This window comes from Mustela lutreola, chromosome 4, assembly GCF_030435805.1.
Source record: "Mustela lutreola isolate mMusLut2 chromosome 4, mMusLut2.pri, whole genome shotgun sequence".
Lineage (NCBI taxonomy): Eukaryota > Metazoa > Chordata > Mammalia > Carnivora > Mustelidae > Mustela > Mustela lutreola.
The window spans coordinates 83187146-83208345 of NC_081293.1; the positions used below are offsets into that span (position 1 = coordinate 83187146).

Here is a 21200-nt window from a genome sequence, read left to right on the forward strand (position 1 = left end):
CTTGGACGACTTTGACATAGAGGAATGACTCTTGGATATTAATGAATTTGTTAGTAGCATCTTGATGTGTGCATTAATGAATTGCTTTCAGGCCTGTGCATTTAACCAAAGTTGGGGCACTGGAAATGTCTATATCATGTTCCATTTGGCTACCGATGGACATAAAAACATAAATGCTTTCCTATGGAGAGTATTTTTTTCTTTAAAAAGAAAGTTATTTTGAGTATTTGGTTTTGAATTTTTTTTATACAAGTACTTGAAAACCTTAGGCTGCTCGAATCTTTCCCAAGGAAGTTTCTACACAGTTCTACCTCAGAAAACCTGAAGATACAGATTTGAAACTCGTAGGAGTCCTATGATAAGTCACCTACCTGGAGACCAAAACACAGATCAGAAAGGCAGGAAGTTGAAGTGGGAAGAGAAGGAAAAGGGAAGACAAGAGGGCTCGGGGAGCTCCTGCTATCCCTTAGTACTGGAGGGCAGCGAGGGAAACGCTGTGCCAGCCCCGCGGCGGCAGATGCTTGCCAGGTTTTACCTACCCTTCAAGGTGGGTGGTTTCACCTCAGTTTATGCACAAAACCTGAAAGAGTATTCGAATTGCCCAGGCCTCACAACTAGTAAGGAGGGAACGGAACTGGAGCCCACTGGAACTATGCTTCTTGACCACACTAGGACACTAGGCCCCCTCGTACACATAATCAAGTTTACAACACAAACAACGAATGCATAAACAATCAGTAATGGAATCCTGCCAATATCCTTTATCGCGGGCAGAAGAAAAGCCCATTTTATTACAAGCCTTGAGTCCTGCAAAATGAATGAAGAAGAGAAATGTCTAACAGGTGTTCGTACCATGAAAGAGAACTCCGCATCCTTGCAAGGTTCTTGATAGGTACGATGGTGAGGGGTTGACACATGTTTTTACAGCAAGATCCAGAACGAGAGCAAGATGGGCCAGTTTGGCCTTAAATTTGTTGAATAAACTTGTACCTTACTTGTGGTTGAACTTAGAGATGCACTGTGGTTTAAAGTAATTCGTTCTCCATTAAGCTGGTCGACCAGCGGCCTGTCAGGTGTATGCCGCGTGCTTAGCATGTCCACTTGGAATGATGGTGCTCTAGAGCTCAGCTGCTGCTTATAGCAGCGAACAGAGTTGAGCAGAAGGAAGAGAGAGTACAACAGCTTGTTGCGGGAACAAACTTAGCCGTTTTGGAAACTATAAGAAGAGAAAGGCTAGAGCACAGTGAGTGGCGTGGAAAGCAGGGGAAGGTAAAATTTGGAGAAGTAGATGCGGGAACTTCTGATTCCAACCAAGGTGGAGTAGAACCACTCAAGGCCATTTCTGCTGTGGTTGTCAAAAACTGGACCAAATGCAAAGAAGCAAATACCTAAGAATTCTGAGAAGGAAACACAAGCAGACAGACCGGGAAGGAGGCTTAAGATTCGGAGAAGCACCCTATATGAGGATGATTTGCTTTTATTTTTTTCTTTCTTTTGTCTTACAGCTTTGTGGCAGGGGTCCATCCCACTTGAGGGCTGTGCAGCCATGGAGACACGGGCGGCTGAAACTCTAGGAGAAATCCACCTGTTAGCCAGAGGAAACCAGGAAAAGTGTCTCCTGTTGGCCAGAGAGTGTGGGTTAAGGGAAGGAGGAAAATCCCGAACGGGGAGAGCTGGGATGGGGGACCCTCTCATTGTGTATACGAACTTCTCCAAGTCCTGAGCTCAGTCCGGAGCGGGCGTGCTCAAGACAGACCTAAAGAACCATAGCACAGTCTACAAAAAAATGAAAATGAGATGGGAACCACCACTAACAGAAGGTGATAGAGAATTTGTGGTCTGAGCCTGACTGTGTTGATTACTTGCTTAAACAAACAAACAAACAAACCGGTAAATAAAATGTTTTTCAGAAAATGTACCCAAAGGATACAACCCAGTATCCAAAATTGCTTAAGAAGGAAGAACCAGGATAATGTAACCCATTTCCAAGGAAAAAGTCCATCAAGAGATGCCAGCCACGAGGTAACCCAGATGTTGGAATTATCAGACATAAAAGCAACTATTACAATTATGCTCCATGAGGTGAAGATAAACACACTTGAAAGAAAGATAGAAGTTCTCAGCAGAGAACCAAATTATAAAAAGAACCACATGGAAATTTTATGGCCAAAGATACAATATCCGAAATTAGAAATAAAAACCACTAGATGGACAATAGAAAAAATGGAAATGACGGGAAAGAATCAGCACACTTGAAAGTAAATTAATAAGTGTCCAATTTTAATGATGACCCTAAGTTCTTTAAGGTGGATGAGGCTTTGAAAAATAAACTGTATCAGACTGTAATTAGCTACAGGGATCCTTGATAAGATATTAACCTAAGTACATTCATGTGGCTCCTTGAGATACATATGAAGAAGTTCCTGCTGTTTGTTAATTACGTTGAATAAGGAATTAGCATTATCATAGGTCCAACTGTGATGATTATGCAAACTTTCTGTGACAGTATTTTTTTTCGGGCTTAATAGGTAAAAACATGTCACATATGCATTGGGGAGGGTATGTGCTTTGGTGAGTGCTGTGAAGTGTGTAAACCTGGCGATTCATAGACCTGTACCCCTGGGGATAAAAATATATGTTTATAATAAATAAAAAATTAAAAAAAAAACAAAAACCATAAAAACATGTCACATATGTTCTGCAACTTACAATGTCTGAGCTCAAGCATGCGTTGACGAAGAATGTTCCCTAATTGGGTCCATTAAGTTATGTACCTGCAGCAAAAGCAATTTCGAAACCTAAGAGAGTCATCACTAGATAATTGCCAAGCTCATCATCAGAGTCAGTGCCTGATAAATTGCTTTGCTCGCCTGCTCATGTTACTCTTTGCTTTTTAAAAAAATTTTTAATTTATTTTTAATTTTTGAAAAGATTTTATTTATTTATTTGAGAGAGAGACAGTGAGTGAGAGCATGAGAGGGTAAAAGGTCAGAGGGAGAAGCAGACTCCCCATGGAGCTGGGAGCCCAATGTGGGGATTCGACCCCAGGATTCTAGGATCATGACCCGAGTTGAAGACACTTGCTTAACCAAGTGAGCCACCCAGGCCCCCTCATGTTAACTCTTTGAATCAGCGTTTGTAATAGGGCCTTTTCCCAATTGTGGATGTGATTACAGAGATGTCACATGAAAATCGACCTGTCTCATAGGCCCAATACATGCTTTCCAATCTCATAACAGAAAAAAAAAATTACAATGTTTAATGCTGCTAATACTTAGCAATCTGTTACGCGACATCATTAAGGCGAGTCTGGAGGAAATGGGACTGGTATTATGTTTGGAAAAATAACTTCCTGATGAAGGAAGACAATTTCAAGGCTTTAGAATATCTCTCATCGTTACATTAGTGCCATATTATTTTTTTTAACTTTTTTTTTAAGATTTTATTTATTTATTTGACAGACAGAGATCACAAGTAGGCAGAGAGGCAGGCAGAGAGAGAGAGAGGGAAGCAGGCTCCCTGCTGAGCAGAGAGCCCGATGCGGGACTCGATCCCAGGACCCTGAGATCATGACCTGAGCGGAAGGCAGCGGCTTAACCCACTGAGCCACCCAGGCGCCCCTAGTGCCATATTATTTTTAAAAAGCAGTGTGAATTCTTGTAATAGTGATAATTCTGGATTTAAGAGTTTAACAAGTGTTACCATTTAATTCCTGTAAGATAGGAAGCACAGGGGCGCCTGGGTGGCTCAGTGGGTTAAACTCTGCCTTCAGCTCAGGTCATGATTCCAGGGTCCTAGGATCAAGTCCCACATCAGACTCTGCTCAGCAGGGAGCCTGCTTCCCCCTCTCTCTCTGCCTGCCTCTCTGCCTACTTGTGATCTCTGTCTGTCAAATAAATAAATAAAATCTTAAAAAAAAAAAAGATAGGAAGCACAATTATATCCATCTTATGTGTGAGGAATCAAGGGAGGCTGACATTCGATAACTGGTCAGCACAGAAAAACTGGTAAGTAGTGGAACCAGGATTTGAGTTCCCCTCTATCTGGTTCCTGAGCCTAGACCACTAGCTACTGTGTTACATAGTTACTTCCTATAACAACCAAATGAGAATCTTTATTATTTTTTTTTCTTTAAAGGTCACAGTTGTCAAGTTGAAATGAGTAGGACAGCCGGGTAAGCAGTGGTTTTCACATGTTTTGGTCTCAGGATTCTTTCAGACTCTTAAAATTTATTGAGGACCTTGAAAAGCTTTGCATGTGTAGGTTATTTTTACCTACAGATATTTTACCCTATTGGAAATTAAATCTGAGACATTATTACCTGAGAAATATTTACTAATTAAAAATAACAACAAACTTATTACATGTTAACATAAATAACGTTTTTAGTGAAGATAATTATGCTTTCCAAAACAAAACTTTAGCAATTAAGGGTGGCTTTAAAAAAAATTCTATATCTATTAATACTTGGCTTAATAGAAAACAGCTGGATTTTTATATATGCTTCTGCATTTCATCAGTTGTGAGATGTTGTTTTGGTTGTAGCACATGAAGAAAATATGGCCTCTGTACCAGATACTTGGTTAGAAAGGGAGAAGTTTCTTAAGAGCCTTTTTAGATGATTGTAGGTATTCTTGATACTATCAAACTCAAGTTGTACTTTTTGAAAAGTTCACTGCAGTGTGGGATTGGGACCCCTCAGTGAACCTTTTGTACTGAACCTTTTGTTTGATTTGAACCTGTTAGTATATCTTGTTCTTCTTCTTCTTTTTTTTTAAGATTTTATTTATTTTTTTGACAAAGACACAGAATAAGCGTGAGTGAGCACAAGCGAAGGGAGAGGCACGCAGAGAGGGAAGGAGAAGCAGGCTCTCTGCAGAGCAGGGAGCCCAAGCAGGACTTTATGTGGGACTTGATCCCAGGACCCTGAGGTCATGACCCGAGCTGAAGGCAGATGCTTAACTGCCTGAGTGACCCAGGCACTCCTATCTTATTCTCTGAATGGTCTTTTACTCATTTATAATTCTGTAACATTATGAATGGATTATTTAGAAAATATTGGCTCACTGATTTGTGTAGTATTCCAAATATTGACACCCTTCACTGTAAACATAAAAAAAAAAAAAAATCACGTTTGCTAACACAACCCTGAGCTCATTAGAAAAGTCTTTAAATACTGGGAAGCTGTCAAGTTCAAAGTGGCAGATATAAGTTTTTAAAAATACTAATGTTTACTTAAAAGCTTGAATTTTATCCCTGACGGCAAATACCATTCGTCATTCTCCTTAAAGGGTCTCGATATCCCACTGGGGCCATCGGCCACGCTTTGAGGGTCACTGGTGAAGATCTTTGATTGGGGAGAAGTAAAGAAGAGAACATTCATCTAAAGGTCCTAACAAATTAATTTCCAGGGTGCTGAAGAAACATGAAAATGGTCTCAAAATCACTAGCCGTAATCTGTGATAAATTAGGAGAAGTGGGAGAGAGTTCAGACATGCAGGAATGAGAAAAGATTGCCTTCACTCTCCCAGGGGATGTATTCTGGCCAACTCTGATTCCCAGAAAAAGACTATATGATATCCCATAGCAGGTAACTTCAGAACCCTACAGAATAACTCATGGGAGGTCATCTTAAGTTTTGTTTTCCTGCACAATCACCTGACAAGTGCTTCACGTGGCATACGTATACCCTGTAGTATTTTAATAACTACGAAGAGACAGTTGAAGGATAATTTGTATGGCTACTGCTTGTACAAACTGAACCAAGCTCATTTGATTAGACACCGTTTATAGAGTACCCGCCATATGCAAAATGCCGTGGTAGGGAAATGGCAGACGGGAGGGGCACAGAGAAAAGAATTGGCCTTGAGATAGGAAAATACCGAGGGTATTATCCAGTATAAAATCTGTGAATGCCACCTAATGAGAGGAAGTAGCATGGCCTTACGGGAACATCATAGCATGAGGAGTTAGAATATTTGAAAATGTGCTCATCCTGGTTTCTGCCAACTCAGTAGACGCCCTTGGGCAAGTGACGTCAAGTCTTGACCGGTGTTCCATGTCTGTAACATGAGAGGTTAAGGTCCCTGGAAGAAATGGAGTTGTGGTCTCTCAGTTTACAGAGCATCACCAAGAGGGACTTTGGAGAAGACAGTTTGCTGTCCTAGCTCTGTGCTGCCCTTTACTAAAGCCACTAGTCACATTGTGGCTATTGAGCACTTGAACTAGGACAAGTCCAAACTGAGATGTGCTCTAAGTGTAAGTGACACAACAGATTTTGAAGACTTAGTATGAAAAATAGAATGTAAAATATCTCATCGGTAGTTTTTTGTAATGGGAATTACTGGTTAAAAAGATAAGTTTTAGATACATGGGTTTATATGAAAATATTATTAATTTCATCTATATTTTAAAAAAAATATATGGTTCCTAGAGAATTTAAAATTACAGATATGGCTTAGATTAGAAAGTGGACAGTGCTGTCCGAGCTAACAGTTTCCAACCAAAGAATAGTAACTTGAAGAAGAACCTAACTTTACTTTTAACTGTTCTTTCTGAGGTTTGCAGACAGAGCGTGGGTCCCAGTTTTGACCAGAGGGCCTCCTGGAAGACTCCGTTTGGTCTCTGTTGTGTTCTCAGTCTGCACTTTGAGGAATGCTAGGGCCCCACGAGCTCTCCTCCCATGATTTGTCCGCAGTAGGCGAGGGTCAGGCCCCAAAGGGACGGCTGCTATGGGACACAGGGGACTTTCTCTCCCCTTCTTAATTCAAGCAGCAGACTGTTCAGCATGCACTGACTGAATGAAGTAATGAGCATACGAAATTTGTGTGCATTTTTGTTTAAGGTTCAGGCTTTGGACCGGCTCGGGCCACCGGGCTGATTCTTGGTGTCACCGTTCACCAGCCCTGTGACCTGCCTCCCCCTCGCAGAGCCTCCGGCTCTTCAGTCTGAAGCAGGAGAGCTGCGTGTTCCACCATGTTTTGAAGAAGCTTCCGGGTCACCCTCGGTCCAGGCCTCCCGGCGATCTGAGTCCTCGCAGTGTGAGTAGGGGGAAGTGTGTGTCCGCCCTGACCCGCAGGAGTCTGCCACTGAGGGCTGGGCCATGAGCAGAGGGGCTTCTCCTCATCCAGAGCTCCCTGGCAAACGCGGCCTCCTCCTGGGTCTGGCTCTCTCCTGCTCCACAAACCTTCTCTGCCTGCGCTTTCTGTCCCTCCCACTTCCCCTGTTCTCCCTCAGCCCTACCCGGGCCTTTTCCTAAATAAATAAAGACTCTCAACTTCCTGCCCTTCTATCATCAACCCACACTCTCCCTCTTTCAATCTGCTTCCTTGTGATGCAAAAGGAAAAACCCTCTTCCTCTTGTGTAAGGCCAGCTTTTTTACTGCGCTCCTTGTCCTCCCTTTCTTGGGACCTAGGTCATGTCTTCTTGAATTATCTCTTTTTCATCTCATTTTTGACATTTTAATCTCCTTTGGGTCGTTTCTTAGAGCCTATTAGATATCCTTTTCTTCCCCCTCTTTTTTTTTTTTTTTTTTTTTTTTTTTAGTAAAAGGAGAAAAAGAAAACCTTTATCTTGCATTCTACTTACATAGCACTCTCTTTATTTTGTATTAATTTTTTTATTTCTTTAAATCTATTTTTTGTTGATGTAGAGTTGACACACTGTGACGTTACTTTCAAGTACACAACATAGTGATTTGACGTCTCTATACTGATGCTATGCTCACCACACGTGTCACTACCATCTGTCACCACAGAATGCTATTACAATATCAGTGGCTATATTTCCTACGCTCTGCCTCATATTCCCATGACTTACTCATTCCATGACTAGAAGCTGTCTCCCACCTCCCTTCACCCATTTTGCCCATTCCCCATCCCCCTTTTCTCTCTTTTTAAAAATCAAGTTAAAAAAGAAGAATCTACCCTTGTTTTGACTTCCTCATATCTCACTCACTCACTTTTCTATTTCTAGTACTTACCATATTAATTGAGTTACAAAGGCACGTTCAAGAATCACCTGTAGAATAATACACCGATTTAGAACTACTCCGGACCTCACGCAATCATCAATCAAGTCAAAGGTAAGAATAGACAGATGTTCAGATATTTAGGGATTCCGAATTTTTATCACCTATACAACCTTTCCTGGAAAGGTATGGGAGAATGTGTCCTGGGAAAATGCGGAAGTAAACCAAGAAAGAGGAAGACATGGGATCTGGGAAAGGGGAGGGAGAACAGCAAAAGGAAGTCCTAAAAATAGAACGACAGAGCAGGCCTAGAGGAAAACCAGTCCAGACTGAAACAGAAACGTCGAGTCCTCAGGGAGGCCTCAGGTCTCCAGGAGTGGAACCAGTGTTTTTGGAGTGCAGGCAAAAAGTTATCAGGAGGTAGGTGACACAGATGCTGGAGAATCTTGGAAAAAGCATGTAAGAGTATTAGATAGAGGTATACTGAAATTCAAGCACATGCAACACAAATCTCCTGGTAACTGCTGATCTACTCTGGGTCTCAATAGATTTGTACAGCGGACATTTCGTATTAACGAAACCATGTAATACGTGTTTTTTGTGTGTGTGTGTGTGTGTGTGTGTGACTGGCTTCTTTCACTTAGTGTGACGTTTGCAAGTTTCATCCATGTGATATCTCACCCCTTTCTGTGGCTGAATACTATTCCATTGTTTGGATATACCACTTTTCATTTGCATTAGAATCTTAAACTCTCTTGTTAACAATATGTTATTGAATGAACAGGGGACCAGGTGGTGTGATCTAGTATACATTACAACACAAGTCCTTGTTGTGTTGTGAATTTGAAAAGGTCTATTTTTAACACGTTTTCTGAGAATATTTAGATATGAATTAAGAACATGTAGGGGAATCAAGAAATCATGCCAGCTGCCACAGAACTTTTGGCAAGGATGGTAACTTATGTATACATTTCTGAAGCTCTTCTCAGAATTGGAAATGGCCAAGAGACATTAAAGAAATAAAAACAAAATACCCCTAACTAATTTGTTTTGAAACCAGGGAATGATGCCAACCACATTTCAAAGAATTTCAAAATTCAAAGAATTTCTATTAAGTACAGAGCAGTGGGACCAGACGGAAGTGACAGAGAGAGAAGGAAATCCTAAAGCCCTATCAGCACCCCTTAAGTTAAAGTGATCAAAGTTGAGAATGAGGATGGGATATGTGGCTAAAATAAGAACATGACACATGGCTTACGGTAATGAAAAGCAAATTGGGGATTTTCTCTGATCCATCTTCTCAGTAACTCAGGGTTTCACATGGAGGCAGATAAGGACTTTCCCAAACAGAGTGGTATTAACGTCTACTTTCTTCTCTAGAGGATGGAGGGCTGTTTCATGTGAGCGGATGTATCAAGAGTGGTTACCAAGCCAACAGCAAACTGATGTGGAGAATTGCCTTCCTACAACAGAGAATGAAATATGGAAGTCAACCAACAAAGACAAATTAGCCCAGTGCAGTGGGACCCGGGGGCAGACTCTGGCCTCAGTTCTTTCCAGTCTTCTGTAGACTTCTTTTGGAATGGTTTTGAGAACACAAGTCAGCTCTCCAGCTGGATCTACTCATCTCTCTTTCTGTGCTTTTACCCATGGTGCCCTCATCCATTCACATGATGTGAGGCACCTTCCGTAACCCGAGGACTCCCAAATTTATATTTCTATCCAAGATTTCCCTTCAAAGTCCCAAGCTTGTCTATTTTTCAAATGGCATCACAATTGTGTCCCAAACCCGACTCCTGATTCTCACCCTTAAACCTGTTTCTCTGCTGAGAGTGTGGCATTATCCACTCCATTGCTTGAACCTAAAGCCTAGCAATTTCTTCCTCTTATTTAATGAAACCCTCTATGCCACATTTGATCCAGTTCACTTAATCCAAAATTCCAATTCCAAAAATACATCTTGAATCCTTTTGCCAATATCTGAACTACTGTGACTTCTCATTCGGATCACTTACTTTGCATCCTAACAGACTTGTTTTCCACCTTGTGCTTCCCAGGAGCAGCCACGGTAGATCTAAAGTCTCAGTCAGACCATGCACTCCTTTCCTTGAACATCTTAGTAACTTCTTATAGCATCTCCGAGAACATCCAAGCCTGGGAGTGACCTGGTTTTGTCCATCTCTTTCACTTTAGATTCTGTAGAATGATTAGGACAGAGAAGAGCAAGAGCGTTCCCAGCCTCAGGGCATTTGCACCTGCTGTGCTTCATACCTGCCTAGTTCACACCTATCCTTTCTTTATCTGGATTGCTCATTTTCATCTTCCAAGTCTCATCTTAACTGTCACTTCCCAGGAGGTCTAGCGCATCACCCAGTGAAAGGCAGACTCCTCCCCATTTGGTATTCTCTCTTGAAGGACTCCCTTCTTTTTCTTTAATAGCTTGCCCCAGTTCATACTGGATATTTGGTTTCTTGCTTGTTTATAGTCTCATTCACAGCAGGGAATGGGACTGGAAGCCACTCCTAGGATTTTTTTTTTCCCTTTCACCATTTTCCTTCTGGTGCCTGACATGTGGAGATCTTCTACTAATATATTTTTCAATTAAGTGAATGACTTAAAAAATAAGCAAACATCAATAGAACAAGACAGAAATGAGATAGATGAAAAAATTCTGCCGCAGAGAGAATTAGAGGATCGCCATAACTTTTGAAACCAGGGGATGAAACCATTTCAGGAAAGAGGGAAATCCCAGGGAGCATTCGCTTAATGCTTTCAGGGCACTGGGAGAAATCATGAATTCTTACAGAAGAGCTAAAATGTGTTATGGTAAGACAACAAAATGGGAGAGAAAGGGAAATGCAAGGGGATGGTAGGACCGTGGCAGAAACTGCAACAGCATTGGAAACAACAAGGAGCAATGTCACCGCTGCAGAGAATAAGGTCAGTTCAGTGAAAGGCGAGTGTAAGGCGCTCTGAGAACACAGAGGAAAAGGACAACGAGAACAGAGAACTGGAAGGAACATCCCGGACCTGCAATGGGTAGACAAAAAAGAAAGGTGCAATGTGGATAAATGGAAGTCCTGACAGGGAGAGAGGAAAGGGAGCAAGGCTGCTTCTGAACTCAAGAAAGGTCCAGATACGCCCGTGCATGAATTCACGACAAAATTAACAGCACCTGGAAACAGCTTGGTGACTTTTTTGAATTCAGGCTTACGGAATTACTTACTTACACTTTGCCGAGCAGAGTCCTACTTGTGATGGGAACATGAGCTTTGGGTGGGCAGGGGTCTATGCACAGTAGGTACTCAATACATATATGCCAGTTTTAACATAAAAAGTTATATACTCGTGTAAAAATCAGCAATGGGAGGAAGGATTGCAGTCTTTTTGCTGACATACACAAGCTTCAGTAAAATTACTATAATAAAATTATATGCACTGGACAACAAAATATATACTACAAACTCTACTTGTAATCTGTGAACAGAAGAATCAAACCAACAGTGGAAAGAAACCTTAGCATAATTCCTTTGAGTTTTTACCTAATCAGAGAGACAAAAGTATCTGTGATTATAGATAAATTGAGTAATATAAATAATACTTAAAAACATGTAACAAATTTTATTCTTTATAAAAAAAGAAGTCTTCTTTTTTTAAAGTTCCTGGAACACTAAATGACAAATCTTTAGTTAAAAATAACTCATGTGCATAATATAATTTTATTTTTAAAATTCTGCATGCATGTATACAAATATATTTTTCTGGGTAAAAATAATGCAAGATGGAGACAGCAGTAGGAAAAGTATTTTCTCTGGGTGGTGGGATTTCTTTTTTGGGGAGCATTCCAGTTTTTAAAATTATTTTTATTTAAATTCTAGTTAGTTAACATACAGTGCAGTGCTGGTTTCAGGAGTAGAATTCAGTGGTTCATCACTTACCTACCGCACCCAGTGCTCATCACAACTCGTGTCCTCCCTCAGACCCATCTGGGGGGTGAGATTTCTAATTATTAAACATTTTCCTTTTACTTTTATGAAATTTCTATCCTTTCTACAGTGAAGTTGTATTACTTGGATAATTAAAAAAGCAAAGGGGGGAAGCTAGCCAGCTGATACTCACATGAAATATTATTAGTAAAGAGATGGTCCGTCCCAAGAGAGGGGTAGCCAGGAAGACAGAGGAGACGTGCGTACAGACAACAAAACCTTCGGTGGGGCTTGGGAAGCTTTACTAAAGTGTAAGAATTGAGATAAATCCAAGCCAAAACGTTCTATATGGAAAAGGCTGCCAAGGGTGCCAGCGCCCATCGCAGGCAGAAGGTTTTCCCAAGCACAGCATCCCATAAGGTAAAGAACAGAAACAGAAATAATCTCAAAGGAATATGGATATTAAAATAAACATAACCTTGGAAGGACTATGTGATGCTGCTGCTGGTTTGGGGAAGTGAAGAAGACTTCCGTCCTCTGGGAGTGGTAAGAGACAGGGCAGCATAGTAAAAAGATCTCTGTAGCATTAGACGTTCTTGTATGTGAGGGCAGGGTCTGCCCCTCAGATCTAGTAACCTGATTACTGAGGTTACTAGGTTACTAGGTTACCTCAGACTAATAACCTGATTACTGAGACGTCTCTGATGCTCAGTTTTCTCATCTATAAAATGGGGATAAGGTTACTTACTTTGGATGCTTGGTATATTGAATTATCCAAAGAAAGTCTGTGAACACATGTGGAAAAACATATCTGTATGCGTGTATAAGTACATATATATATATATATATATATATATATATATATATACATATGTACATAGTATCAGGCACAAGTGAACCTGGGGTTGGTTAGGAAAGAAATGGGGCTGGATCTTGAGGAATTAATTCGGTCTGTACATGTGGAGCACGAAACACAACAGGCAGAGGGGCACAGAGTACTTGTGTCTACCTTCACAGAGCTGACACACGGCACCTTACAGGGAAGCCAAAATCTGGATCATGGATCCGCAGGCGGGAGGGAGACAGATAACAAACCCCTCCCTCCTGCATTACGAGGGAGGCTGGGAAAAGCCAGAGGAGAAAAATAACAAACCGTCCACAGAGAATTATTCGATTTTATTCGATCAACAATGATCACAGCCTCATTTTTCTTCTCCCGATCATCCAAGCCCATTACTGGGGAGGGCAATGCAGGCGCGGAGAATCGAGAAGGTGGGGCTGGGAAGCTGGTAAAAACCCCAAACGTTCCTGTGTTTATTTCTGCCTGCTTGTCCGGGACCAGTGTTTCACAAAAGGAGTGAGAAATGAGTAACCACATGCTGGGCAAGATGTTCCTGAGAATGTCAGGAAGCTTGTTTGTCAACCTTAATTGACAACCGATGTTTCAGGACAAAGTGTGATTCTCATAATTTAATGGGACAGCATTGCTACTTAATGCCAGAGGGGGCAAGAGCGACTATAGGGCCAAAGCCTGTAGAGAGGAGAAATACGGACAAAATAATCCCCTTTTTGTTTTAGGAAAATGTAAAGTGGTGCCCCAGGGATTGTTGGCAAATATTATCATCTTTGAAAGCTACTACTTAACACAAATTCAGGGAAACCAGAGACTTCTGGGTAGTGTTAATCACAAGGAAAGAATGCCCTATTCTGTGGCTGCAACTTTTTAATGGAATACTGGTTGATTTTGAGTGAAGAAGGCCAGGGGTCAGGGTCAGTTTGGGAGAATTTCCTGCCTGTTTCTCTCAAGGCGCCTCTGCAAGACGCTTCTTTCTTGGCCGTCTTGAAAAGTTTCCTGGGATCACCCACATGTGGGAGCCACCCATACCTCTAGGGGCAGGGCTCCCCTTTTTCTCTACATGGCTTAACTGAGGGTAGAGCTCAATAGCTCTGTGTGGACCTCTGTGTGCTGCGATGGCTTCTGAAGATCTTTTCTGCGTCAGTTCCTAATGAAGAGTTCTGTGGTAGGAAAGGGCAGGGTGGGGACTGGGGCAGAAGGGTGCTTCCAAAGAGAGGGCCAGACTTGGAGGGCTCAACGTTTCTATTAGAGTCAAGGAATGATAAACAGCAATTTGGGGTTCAAGCATCGGTGGAGGGCAGGTGTGCAGGGGATGAAGCTGGGAAGAGTTTGGGACCTCCTAGCGCTTAGGGAGAGGAGCTGGCCCCAGCTAGGATGGAGAGAGTGCCCCTAGAAGTCCCCTCCTGGATCTGTACCGGTGCAAATATGGTGGAAGGGGGAGCCTGAGGAGAGGGAGGTCAGTTAGGAGAAGGAGAGAGTGAGGGGGAAGGGCAGGACTTGCCAGGGTGGAGCACACAGAGAGGAGGGGGACCCAGCGACATCAAGAACGTGGAATGGATAGGATTTGGTGATTTCAGTGCAAATGATGAAGGAAGATGAGGCAAGCCCCATTGGATGCCGGTGGTGCTCTTTACCCAACAGGAGCAGGGAACTTCTTATTTACTTCTCTGATATTTTCTCTGTACGCTGATGCTTATTTTTGGCTGCTAGTGGAATCTGAAACGGAGAAAGCTAAAGATGGCTGACTGGTTGCTGCCCCATTGCTGACAGGAAGAGAGTAGATAGAACAGCCACTGCTTTCCCTGTGAGCCAGCTTTGTTCCTGGGGGAAAGACACGTATCCCAGCACGGAATCACGAGATCACCTGGCAGCTGTGGACTGGAGGTGGGTCCAGATGCCAAGGGGCTGAAGGGGGAGCCCACCTCTACCTCTGCCTGGGTGGACGTGGAAGTTGGGCATTTGTGAGGGCTTCCAAGAGGAAGCGACTCTTGAACTGAGGCTTGAGGGATACGTGGGAGTTCTGTGGGTGGAAAAGTGAGATGAGAAGTGGGTAAAGACATCGCATATGAGAGAACATGGCAAAGTCGGGCGATGGCAAATGGCGCAGTCTGGCCGAAGGCTCGTGTGAGCAGAGGGAAAGTGTGAAATGAAGCTAAGAAGGAAATCAGGGGCAGAGCAGGAAGGGCCTTGAGGCAATGACAGGAAGTTACAGTCTTTGCCTTGTAGCTGATGGGGAGACGTTGGGGAGCTTTGAGGAGAATTACAGATGCCATTCTCTCGCCCACTCATGCACTCACCAGACGTTACTCAAGTTCCATGTTGGACCACTCTGGCAGCAGAGTGAAGGGGGGGGGGACAAAGAAAAGATGTTTAGCGGAGAACACCAGCTGTTTTCCCAAATGTACATCTTCTGCCGGGATACGCAGCTAGATGACAGTTCTCTGTCTTTCTTGCTGCTAGGTGTGGCCATGTGCCCTTATGCCAGTCTACGCCATGTGTGCAGAAGGGAGTTGTGCTGCATCCTGGCAAGGGCCTTTGAGACCTCTCCTGTGCTAGGCTTTATGCTTTTCTTCCTACCGGCCAACTGAGTTGAGACCTTGGAAACCAAGTCTGAAAGATCCTGGTGCTGCCATGAACACAGGCCTCCCTACTCTCCAGAATCGCAACCTGGACTGTTATGCGAGTCAGAAATAAACATTTATTATGTTGAGTCATTGTGTGTTTGGATCTATTCCCATAGCTTAGCTACCCTAAGCGTACACAGTTGGTGTGAAGAAAATGGAGGTCTCAGCTAGGGCCATGATGGTTTTCAGATTTGAGGATGGTCCCACCACTTCTGGTTGTCTTTTCTGTGGTTTGGAAGGAAGCCCCAGGCTTAAGCAGGAGGGATCCTAAGATGGATCCAAGAGCTGGAGGCCATCTCCTGCCATCGCTCGTGGAAGTTACTAAGTGCTGTGTGTGCCACTGTTTCTTGTTAGTGAGAAGGCAGGAGAACGTGTTGCTGAAGTCATTTTGGTGGTGTCTAAGGCAATTCCTTCCAGGACTCCTTCCCCATTTGCTTCGGCACGTTCAAAGAACTTTCTGGCTCTGCCTTGACTTGTCCCCGACCACTGAGCTCTTAGTGACTCTCCTCGTTCTTCCAGATGTTGACACGCATGGGCACCGTCTACATAACACATTCAAGCTTTTCTCAGCTTACAAGTCAAGTCGCTCGTGCCACGCAGCCCCTCCTCTAGCTACAGCGCTCTCTGTTCTCCCTCATCTCCCATGTTGGGAGCCAGGACTCTTTTCCAGCGAGCCCTCCAGAGCTGTTCCACACAAGCCTACCAGCTTAACTCTTTCTTTGCCAAACCCCGTGGATATTACCCAGTCCTTATCCCTGGTGACCTTGAAGGTCTCCCCTCAGCTTCCCTGACTGCAAACTCTAAACCTTAGTAGGAGCGTGACTCCAATAACCCAATAATAGAATACATAAATATTCATGTATATGTATGTACATTTACACAGGAATATACAAAACGGCCAAGGAAATGTTAACACTGCTTGTGAACTATTAATCACGTATAAGCACGTATTGATGGAGCCAAGGCCCCCCTCCCAGTCTTCGTATTTCTCCAATCTGTGTGGAGGGTCTTGCGTTCTCTTTTACTCTTCATAGAGTTTTTCTCTGGTGTATGTTTCTTTCTCCTAGTTTCTTGTGCTTGTTGGGTTTATCCCTGTTGTCCTAAAAATCTGGCAGTCATCTGCGTTCGGTCTATCACCTTGATCCAATTCCAATACCACTCCTGCTGTACTTAACGAAAAAAAAAATTATGTCTATTTTAGATCTTTCTGACCTATTCCAGTCTCTTTTTTGGACTGATAATTTTTATTAATTGCTTTGTTTTTTTTTTTTTTAGGTCAATAGCGATATTAGATACAGACCACAATTTTAGCTCCTTCCCCAAAGCTCCCTCTCGCTTTTCTTTTCGTTGTCTTTTTTCATTGACTAGAAATTCCAGATTGCATTAGACATGGTAAGAGAGGACATCTTTATCTTATTTTTGGTGTTAGTGGGACTCATTTTTTTCACCATGTATATCATATTAGCTGCTGGCTGTACGTAGGCATTCTTTATCTTGTTTGGGTTCTATCTCTTTGTTCCTTCTCTTTCTAGGTTACTGAACAATTTAAAAAAAAAGTGTTGATGTCGTATTTTTATCCAATTCCTTTTGACCTTCATGCAGAAGTGAGTTTCTCCCCATTTAACTTAATCAAATAAATACATTTCCTAATGGAGAGAGGTCATCTGTTACACTGGTCTTCTTGCTTTGTGTCCAACTGTCACTGCAGAGTAGTATGAAAACAAGACCCTGAGTGACAAGTGACAGGACATCCCCCGCCCATGAGGAGGGCAAGATGGATAGACTGCGGTCTGATTTTCTAGTTGTCGTTGTTGTGTTTTTTTTCCAGTCACAACACGTTTTCATTACCCTCTGAGAGCAGAAGCCCGCCCCACAGAGAACAGGAGTCTGATCAGGCAGCTTCCAGGCCAGGATCTTAGGGCCCTGTTGCAGCCATGGAACAAGACAGAGCCACCTGGGGAACAGGATAGAAGCTATCTCTCTGGCTCTTCACCAACCACATAACCAGGTGTAGACATGGCATGTTTTCTCCTCATCAGCTCAACATGCCCGGAAGGGAGGCAGGGGCCGAGGTAACGAGGACCTTCTACTGTTACTTCTCGCCTTCTCCCCCTTTTCTGAGTAGGGGCTTTGATTCTGCACTAGTTCATATCTAACAAGTGCCCTTAATCCTAAACCTTAGGACTAAGCCTCAGGAGTTCCAACAGCGATGAGCAAATCCTTCTCTTATGAGCGGTAGTTGGCAAAGGCGGCCAATTATCTCAGGTGTTCACAATTATTTCCTGGACCTTTCCCACAGAGTAGACCCTAATGAGTTATATGGGAGGGAGACTCTCCTTTTTTTTAAAGAAAGAATTCAGCAGTCATGGAAGTTGAGCCATCTTTCCATGAGTGTGTGATCCTAAATCCTGTCTTAATATTTAACTGTAAAGTAAGGCAAATAGCTTAAAACATTTTAAGGTCCTAGTGAGGAGCCCAGTAGGCTAGGTTATCAAACTGTGGAAGAGGCTTCCCAGTGTGCTCGCTACCCCAAACAGACGTGGTGAGGGGAGAACTGGGAGCTCTGCCACCCTCACCCCCTCCAGCATCTTTCGCATTGGACCCTGGAGCTCCTGGTGGGCTCTAATCCCTGCCTGGCTAGAAGGAAAAACTTCTCCTCTTGAGTGGTCACACCTACCACGTGACTGATTGCTACGAAGACCGCCCCCTCGCACTAACACAGAACAGGCCAGGTGGGAGCCTTGATTAGGCTGCTCAGGGACCGTGCACAGGGTTTTCGGCAAGGTAGAATGGGCGCTGAGAGGTCCAGCCAGTCAGGAAATGGACATGAAGATCCCAGGTCAAGTGAGACCAAGAGAGGAGGGCAAGGGGATCAGGTGAGAAGCAAGAGAGGACTTAAAAAGCCAAGGGCAGGTGAACATCATGAGGGAGGAAAGACTGTGAGGGAACAAGACAGACAGCGGAGAACAAGAAGGAAGGAACAGGTGTGCTGAGTAATGTGGGTGAGTCTAAGAAAATAATGGCCTAGGTTCTAGAAGTTTCCAGGCTGTGGTTCTCGGGAGGCACCCAGGTGTGCTTTTCCTTCTTGTTCTTGGATTTCTGTGACAGTCCTATGGATTCTCAAATGACTGACCTGTGTATGTTAGCTTGCGTGTTCTCACAGCCAGAAGACCCAGCCCTAGACCCTGAACATAAGAGAACCTCCTTTTGTAGGCGGTGGAACCGCGAAACTCTGTCTTTCCGCTCATCCTGTTTTTCCTAATTCTCCCACCTCACGGGAATCCCACAGGGACAAAGCATGGCTGGGAATGTCTGGAGCTTGAGGATTTGAAGGTCACCAGCAGGACTGAGAGCTCGCTCTTCACACTCATGTCCACGAGGCTGGAAATCTTCTATCCCTGCAAGGAGGGCTCATTGAATATTCTCAAGTTGCGAATGATTATCTACCAACAGTGCTGGGGAGCCAGTCTCCTTCCGTCCTACTTGTACCCCTCAAACTGGCCAGGAAAGTCCCCCGATTCTCAGTCCCATTCCTTGGAAACAAAAGAGCAAAAGAACAAAAGATGAGATTTCACTCAGCATAATCTCTTTGAGTCCTGTCCATGTTGCTACAAAAGTTGGGTATTCATCCTTTCTGATGGAGGCATAATACTCCACAGTGTATATGGACCACATTTTCCTTATCCATTCATCTGTTGAAGGGCTCGAAGAGATTATGCTGAGTGAAATAAGTCAAGCAGAGAGAGTCAATTAGCACTTGAGAGATTGACAATTGACAAAGAGAGTCAATTTCACTTATTTGTGGAGCATAACAAATAGCATGGAGGACATGGGGAGATAGACAGGAGAAGGGAGTTGGGGTAAATTGGAAGGGGAGGTGAACACTGAGAGACTATGGACTCTGAAAAACAATCTGGGGGTTTTGAAGGGGCGGGGGGTGGGAGGTTGGGGTATCAAGTGGTGGGTATTATAGAGGGCACGGATTGCATGGAGCACTGAGTGTGGTGCAAAAATAATGAATACTGTTATGCTGAAAATAAATTAATTAATTTTTTTTAAAGGTGAGAATTAAGGGATGGGCATATCAGGAGAAGATTTCCGATTGTGGCTCCGAGGAGAAAAGAGGGCCTGAATGTGATTTGAGTCAGCATGGAGAACTTTCTGTATGCCCTAGGATTCCCACAGAGGCTCACCCCGCACCCCGCTTGCTGACCTTAGGACCCATTTCACGGAGCAGCTCTTCTCAGATTGGGGCTCAAGGGTGGAGAGAAATTAGAGGGGCATGCCCAAGAAGAAAGGCATTCCCTGTGGAGAAAGAAGCACGGCAGAGGGTGCGGGGAGGGTCAGCATGCTATCTAGACGGAGAACTAAGGACAAGAAGGTAAACTGAGGCTCAATCCTGCCGTGCTCTGTGGGTGGGAAAAGTGGACATCAGAGTTACAGGAATAGGAGAGGGATGTATCAGAGGCCCTGGGGAAGGGCTCGGCTTCGTAAGGACTGGAGTGAAGATGATGGGGGAGGAGAGGCCCTTCTTGAATCACTTTAAAAACCTGCAGAGACTCAACTGACAGGTTTACCAACAGATGTAAACATACTCTGTCTCAGTTAGGGGTAGGCTCAGAAAGACACACCGAGATCATAGCTAAATTAGACCGAATGGTTCATGTCTGCACTGGGGGAATGGTCTATGTCGCTAACATGTATGTCACTAAATCCTTGGATGTGCTTGTAATTTATATGAAAATGTTAAACAAAAACAAAAACAAAAAAACCCCAAACACCCCCGCCTCCCAAAACCAAAAAACAACAAAACCAACCCTGTCTCCCTTTTTTTTTTTTTTTTCCTAAGAGAGTTTAAGCTATCCTATGGTCTCTAGCCTTGGATTTTTAATTCATGGCAATGATTTTCAAATCAGTGAAACATTTCCTGCATATTATCAATTTCTGACTACAAATTAGAAAAATGCAAACCCTCTGTCTTAGCACCTGGCATCTCTGAGAAGACATTCTTTTCACAATGACATTTGAAGGCTTTCTGGATGTGACCGATGGGACAGTCATTCTGAGTGAATTTAGAGATTTTAATTACTGTTGTATTTAATTGCAAGTGGGTGCTGTGGGAAAAAAAAAAAAAAAGCTGTCAACAAAGGAAGTAATTATTCCAAAGCATTACATCTGCTCCCCGTTCTCTGTCAAAAATTTCTCACTAAAAATGTGTTTCTTTAAACGTAACTCAAAGCAGCTGATGAAATGTAAGACTATGGAAAGTTTCAAATCCCAGAGCAAATGCTGGGGACTTGACTCAGTGGCAAAAGACCTCCCCACCGTCCCTCGTATCCCTTCCCGGGGCTTCCTATGTAAGTTCGGATGCCTGCCCTTTTGTTTCCAAAGCTCAGTATTTTCCACTTAAACACTTCCTTTTCATAATACTTCTGGTGTCTCTGGAGTGTTATTACTGTTTGATTTTTCCCTTTTAATAATGACTCTGACTGTGGTGCCTTTTTTTTTTTTTTAAGAGAGTGGACAGAGCAACACTAAAGCTACAGACAACTGTCCAGACAGGAGGTAATCCCGAAAACCCTCCTAGGATGCCTGCGTCAACAGCCAAGGCCAGCATGTGGAAGGTAGCCTTTCCCAAGATCATTCCTCAGCGTCCTCTAGCCTGCTGGGAACCGCAAAGACACACACCATCCATAAGGCCCTGGGGACCTAATAGATGAGCAGAAGACGAGGTCAAAACCCAGAGTTAGACCGACCCTTTCTGGAAGACAAAGAGGCAGCCGCCTTATCAGTGAATTTAATGAGCACCTATTTGTGTGTGTTA

General features: G+C 43.4%; 3 long non-coding RNA genes across 5 annotated transcripts in view; 2 read left to right on the top strand and 1 right to left on the bottom strand.

The window, feature by feature from the left end:
- LOC131829028 (uncharacterized) lies at window positions 1–10681 on the top strand. The gene is made up of 3 exons (XR_009352681.1): window positions 1–2022; window positions 6845–8084; window positions 9351–10681. It is a non-coding gene; the product is annotated as an uncharacterized LOC131829028 (long non-coding RNA).
- LOC131829027 (uncharacterized) overlaps window positions 7886–21200 on the bottom strand; it is a 25947-nt gene continuing 12632 nt past the window's right edge. The window contains exons 3-4 of one of the 3 annotated variants that reach the window (XR_009352680.1): window positions 9229–9433; window positions 7886–8020 (exon numbers count right to left, since the gene is read on the bottom strand). This is a non-coding gene — a long non-coding RNA (uncharacterized LOC131829027). Of the gene's footprint in view, window positions 8021–9224; window positions 9434–15659; window positions 16541–20347; window positions 20491–21200 lie in introns of those variants that run through there. The other 2 variants (XR_009352679.1, XR_009352678.1) reach the window with 2 other exon arrangements.
- LOC131829029 (uncharacterized) lies at window positions 12761–15466 on the top strand. Its single transcript, XR_009352682.1, has 2 exons — window positions 12761–14636; window positions 15213–15466. It is a non-coding gene; the product is annotated as an uncharacterized LOC131829029 (long non-coding RNA).